Source organism: Meleagris gallopavo, chromosome Z, assembly GCF_000146605.3.
Source record: "Meleagris gallopavo isolate NT-WF06-2002-E0010 breed Aviagen turkey brand Nicholas breeding stock chromosome Z, Turkey_5.1, whole genome shotgun sequence".
Taxonomy (NCBI): domain Eukaryota; kingdom Metazoa; phylum Chordata; class Aves; order Galliformes; family Phasianidae; genus Meleagris; species Meleagris gallopavo.
In genome coordinates, this window is record NC_015041.2 from 34,816,061 (window position 1) to 34,822,723 (window position 6,663).

Below are 6,663 nucleotides of genomic sequence, written 5' to 3' on the forward strand. Positions count from 1 at the left end.
ATTTTTTTCTGAAGCATCTCAGAAAAGTTTTTCGAAAAAATATTCAATTTTTAATTGGATGACTTCAGAACTATTATGTAATGCTTAGCACTCAAGTTTTACCACATTTCCATGGGAAAAGAACAAATTTGTCTGTTTTCTATGGAGAAATAGAATACAGAAGGTGTATAGATACAGTACCTGAGATTCCACTTTTTCATTGCTTCTTTGTCTTTGAAAGTCTATTTTGTGTTAAAAAACATGAAGTTTAAAATAATATTTCTACATCCTGAATTAAAAAGAAAAGAATTAAAGTTCCACCTGAATGTAGTAAGAGTCTACTTCATGTTTATTACCCCTTATTTATGGAAATATATCCCAGATTCTTGCCTTGGGTTTGGCCACTGAAATAAATAGTGATAGGAGCAGAGAACTCCTTTGGCCCTCATTCAGCTTAAAGATTACAAAAAATCTGTTATTCTTGCACATGCAAACACAATCAAGAGCTTAAGAAGGCACAGATCAGTTATTCCCCAGCAAGTATTCTCAAACATGAGTAAAATTTGGTACTCTGCCTTCTCCTGCAGAAAACTCAGTATTTGAAACTGAGTTGTCAATCCATTTGTTGAGTAAGCTTTCCTTGTAAAAGCAACTAAGTTTCTTTCCTGAAAAGCAGACTACCTACTAGTGTAGAATGGAAAAATAAGACACTCATGCTATGCCTTTTCAGTGAGTATCACAGGCTATCAATTCATTCTCTTTCGTGGGTTTTAAATGAGAAAGAAAGAGCAGGCATGGCACACACAGGAAAGACACAAGTCCTCATAGCAGAAATGTCAATGGACAATGTGTTAGCAGATATTACACTACAGTGTTGCTTTACAGTAGAGGAAAAATTCTAATGTTTAATATACAGTAACAAACAGAGTTTTGTATTAGCTTGGAAACAGAGTAGTATGAATACCACAATGACTGCTTCCTTGGTTTCTGTCTCTATCCAAAACTTCTCCCTTGTTTCTGTCTTAATGGCCAGCATGGAAATGTTTTTAAAAGTTCAACCTGAAAGGCTGGAATCATCCAATATTGCTAAAGAACATTTAAACTCTACAAAGTCTTGCAACATTCCCAAAGGCTGTTAAGAGTACTTTTGTAGTATTGAAACTTCTACCACTGAGAAACATATAACTGACAGAATTGCAGTACACAGACTGTGCTGTTTAAATAGCTACTGCCCTTGATATGGACAGAAAAAAGCCTATGACACAAGCTTATTGCAAAAAACACCAATTCTCTTGATTGAATGCTTTTGAAATTGCCCTCATTATGGTATAAGGTAACATGCAATGTTCATACCTCTCAATGTGACCCTGTTAGAGATTGCCACTTGTGACAAAATGTATTCAAAAGTGGAGACTGCATTAAATTGTATAATAGGTCAAATGGCACTAGTTAGAAAAATGAAAAGAGGTGCTTGTGTCCAATGATTGTCTGGAAAGCTAAGCAACAATAAAAAACTCCATGAACAGAAATGCACAAAGCTTAGAGAAATTAAATACTGACAATCTAAGGGAAAGATTTCCAAACACTTCCAGACTGCATTGAGAACAACCTTTTCAGTCCTTGGAAGAATGTCAAAGAAAATGAATATACTGTGTGTGTTCTGGTAACAGCTGGTAGGAGATAGTTAAAGGTTTTCTTTCATCTAGAGTGTCCCTAGATTATCCCATTACTGTCAAGGTTGTTCTGTGTCCCAGAAGCACTCTTTTACTCCTCTGTCAACACTGAAGCAGACTGGTTCAGAAGAATCCCCTCTCTGTCTTCTGTTAAAGCCCAGTGTAAAGCTTACTTCATTTTATTGACAAAATGAAGATAGATAAAGATAACACAAGGCTCTAGAGTCATTGACTCTAATCACCCATGAACGGACAGCCATTACGTTGTTTCTCCTCACTCTGCAAATAGCAGTGATTTCATCAACTTTCTCTTTGTATTTAAGAGAAACAGTTGTCCTTGTTGACCTACGATGAGGACAAGGCAGACTGCAAAAACTATGCGTAGTAAGGTGAAAATGTAATGGAGACATAATGGTTCAAAATTGGTTTCTTTTCTGGAACCTTTGGTAATGACTTTTTGTTCATCATGTCCCATTTCAAAAAATAATGACCAATCAGTTGGCTGTGTGCTTTTCCTATTTGCTGAATAGTACAAGAACTCCACAGTCACTGAATGATACAGAATAAAACAAAAAAAATGGAATGGTTGCTGCAGGGTATTTACAGGTTGCTGTTGAGCAAATTTAATCACGGATCACTGTAAGAACTCTATCATCTTTTCACTCGATGAAAATATAACACACTGAAATTTTATAGAGGAGGGAAAAATAGATATAATCCATGTATAACAGAAACAGTCAAATCTCTTGTTATTGGAAAAGGCCAACTTTTCCAATTCAACTGGGACTCTTAGTGGACATTAAAATTGCCCTGTCAATTACATGAGAAAATAGATTCAAAACACTTCAAAAGAGCTTTCATTTTTAGCCCTGTTCAGAAGTCAGCATACATAATAATCGTCTTGCGTAGTTGCTTCCTTATGAATTCTTCTTTTGTGACAAATACTTGAAGATTCATGACACACAAATCTTGGAGTTCAGATCATGTTTCAGGTAATTTGTATGTGTTGTTTGTCATAAGTTGTTTTCCAACTCCTTAATCAACTATCTGGGATATTCCATATTACATCCTCATTTTAGACCTTAATTTACGTTCAATTTTGGATAAAAAACGTCAGTAATTGCAAAAATATCTTCATTTCCTTCTAAAAATAATAAATTAATTAATATTTGTCAGAAAAGCTGGCAAACAAATGTGGAGTAGAGAAATTATAATATACTTGTTGCAGGTTGCAGATTTTGGTGATGAAGGTTCCATGAACATATGCATATAATTGATTGTTTACTGGTGTAACAAAGTACGATAGTCATTCGAATTTTGTTCTTTCTTGCGTCACCAGTCAGTTCATACATTCAAATTGTGGTTAAAGTTTTGCAATGGTCTTAGTTACAATTATGATTCGTACACTACCAGAATCTCATCATCAACTTTACTGTTGTTCTACTTCTGTGAAAATTCTTGTCTTCCTAGGAGTTCATATGCAATACTATGTATAATAGTATTTTAAGTCCTCTAGTTACATATTTTCTGTTTATTTTTCCCACTTTTTTGGTGCAGCTTTTCCACCAGTCAGTACATTTTCTTGTCTCTGTTTCTTATTTCACCTAATTTCTCTCTTGCTTTTTTCATATCATCTTCCCACATTGGGACTGATTCTAATATGAGCCAAAAAAAGTTTTTTATAACCTTCATCCTCAAGCTCACTTTTATGATTTCTACTGAACCTTCACATTATGATTCCTTCATTGTTGTTATTTGTACATGCAGAGCAGAAATGTTACAGGCTGTTACATAAAACAGTCTTCAACATTCAATAAGGCTTTAATAGCTTTAATAAAAAAACTCATATCACTAAGTATAGCTATGCATGGTCAAATAATAAACATTTGCAGATGTCCTCAAAGATTTCTTACTTGAACTATTCTGTCTCTGCGGGGACTGTTGTACTTGTCTTCAAAGTAATTGCTTCTAGAAATTTTGTATTCTTATTTTTCTGGCTCATGAATACTGAAAATCACTATCACAACATAGCCCTTTGAAGACAATTTGGTCTATGGACTTTGGTCAAAATGGAAGTTCCAATGTGTTTTTGTTAAGATTAGAATACTTGCCAAAAGTATTTATGTTTCTTGTTTTTGTGTTACTAAAATTAACCGCTCTATCAGCCTGTAAACTCATGTGTAAAGCCAAACAAAACTTATTCTTGGAAAATCCAGATATGGCTTCCTAAGTTTAAGTATGGGGATTAGTGTGCCTAATTGTGAGAAGGATCTTTTAATGTCCAATGTGATTCATTGTGTAGTGTCATCAAGAGAATGGTAAGTGAAAATCTTATACAAACTACGAGACTACAAGAACATTCGCAAAGAAAATTGTTTTATTACTATCAACTACCTTAGATGGGAAATTTACATCATTTTAGTCAAACTATAGGTTTTATTTTTAGCCTGATGTTTATCTTTGCTTTATTAGTGATAGATTTTCTTTATGTGCATTTTTGTTGACTGCAACTTGCCCTCTGAAATGATAAGGTTGTTTTATTTCTGCAAAGCATGTGAGCAGGTCATCTGTTCACGTATGGAATAAATGGCTATGAATTAGTAATGCTTTTTTATTTTGGCAAGTTTTGATTTCTTTTCTGTCTAAACTTCTGTCTACTACAAAGATTTGCTTGTAACGCTGTGAGATTGAATCCATAAGGAAGGATATTAAGAGATCTATGTAGCTTTGAATCAGTTTGATTTACAACTGTCAGTAGTAAGAGGGATCTAGTACACTGATGACTATGGCATTTAGTACACTGCACCAGTATAGTCTACATGATCTTGGCTTGGCACGGCATGGTAAGATGTACATGTAACAATCTAATGCCTGGAGATATGAGGTATCAACTCTCGTTAAAAAAGAAAGACACTTCCCTGAGGCACACATCTAGTACCATTCACAAAAGTGTCTCACTTATGTGTACGTTTTTTAATCAAACTGATACAGAGGTGAATCACGAGGCAGGTAAGAAGCTTTGCTGTGATTCATTAGTTTGTGATTGATTGGCAGTAGTGTCTCTTTCAAAAAATGATATTAGGCTCAGGGAAGAGATCAGAAATGCTTCTGAGTTGTTCATGAGCTTAATGAATGTTTTTAGCTTTTCGCAGATGGCTGAGTGCACACCAAGTTTTGCCTGCGGTTACTTATGAACAGGAGCTTCAGTTGAGAACACAGAACACCAACTGCAAGTCCTTTGCAATGGGATATTTGCTTGACCACTTCTGTGAGTAGAAGATGCTGTGTAAAATAAATAATGCCATGCTACAGAGTGTGTAAGGGATCCTTGTTCTCTACCTTCTATAATAGTATGAAAGCAAAGTGGAGGGGGATCAGCACAAAAATCTAAAGAGGTCTATCCTGCGTATAGACCAGGCTCTTGTTCATATGTTCAACTATGATCCAGAACAGAAAAAAAAAATGTTTTTATAACATCCTGACATAAATTATCTTGCAAAATATAAAAAAACTAAAAAACGACAAAAATCGAATATGTTCTTCCCCTCTTTTTTTCTTTTTCAAACAGTTCATTGTTCCTAAAGAGCAATGACAGCCTCTACATGTAAGGAGCTTCTGTTTGAAATGAAATTCTTTGCTACAATTTCTGTGTTCCACTCTGAGTGTGGCAAGCTGTTTCCTCTTCACACTTCATGATGATTTAGGAAGCTTAAATTTTGGGAGGAAATAGTAACTTGTGACATAACAGGTGTATAGCAGCATTAGCTTAGGCTGCTATTTCTCAAGTCCTCTGATGTTCTCTGTTCTCCTATTTCATGAAATTTTTCTGTCTCTGGAAATACATGAAAACTAATTGAATGATTATCTAATTAAATACTAGCATACAGTGAATTATCAAGCATTCTGCTCTGTCTGCAGAAATGAAGAAAGTCCAAAGCATCCCTCCAGCAGACACAAGCGTATGTAGCTAGTATTTCTTCATTAAAAAACTTTTTCTTTTCTGCTTTTCAGTGGATTTTTAAGAACTCCAAAAAGTTTTATGCATACCACATGATATAAGCAAAGATCTAACCTGCTTACCTCTTTGAAACAAAATGAAAATTCCATATCGGTGAATTTTTTTACAAAAGTCAGTGGTAAGAAATGCATTCTTCCAATAGTAATTACTGCAGAATAATTGCAGTCCCATCCTTATCACACAAAACTAGGCACTTACAGATTTTTCTTATTCTTTCGAGCTCTGTAAGTACATATTAAATACATGTTGCGTGCTTAATTTTCTTTCCCTAAAGTCGCTTCTACTGCCCATAGAGCTGTTGATGGTAGAAATCTATGTTTGCTTTTCTTAAAGGGAATGATGGAGAAGGGCGATTTTATCCTATTGAAAGAAGGCTCAAAAATTTAATTCTCAGCCCTACTCACTGGCTGTGGATTTAGTGGAAAGGAACGGGGTAAGAAGGTGCGAGTGCATACTGGGCATACAGAAAAAATAAAATTTGATAGTTTCTTCCCTTCAAGACATCAGTCACTTCTTTCATAACCATAGCAACAGTGACTGCTTACTTAAAAAAAAAATACTCCTAGCTTTCTTATCTCTTATCCGATTCTCAATTTCTTTCTCCTAAGACTTTCCTTATGCTAAGAAATTATAGAAGTAGCTGATGTAACTTGTGCCAATGTTGGCATCTCTATTCCTTTCAATATTAACAAAAGCAGAAAAATTTCAGAACATTCTAAGAAGATTTTGTAAGACACTAAATCAGCAGCTGCATCTGCATACAGCAGACCAACGTATATCAGCAAGGTTTGCTCTTTTTATTTAAAAAAGGAAAAGAAAAATTAATAATGTAAATATAATTCCTAAATTAGAGTGGGAAACTATTGAAATCACATTGACTTTCTTCATTATTTGCTTAGATCAGTGATTTCACAAGACAAAATCGTATGTCAACCTTATTTTTGCCTATTTAAATGTTTTTCTCCACAGCAAAATTTTTACATCTCAGTTTAG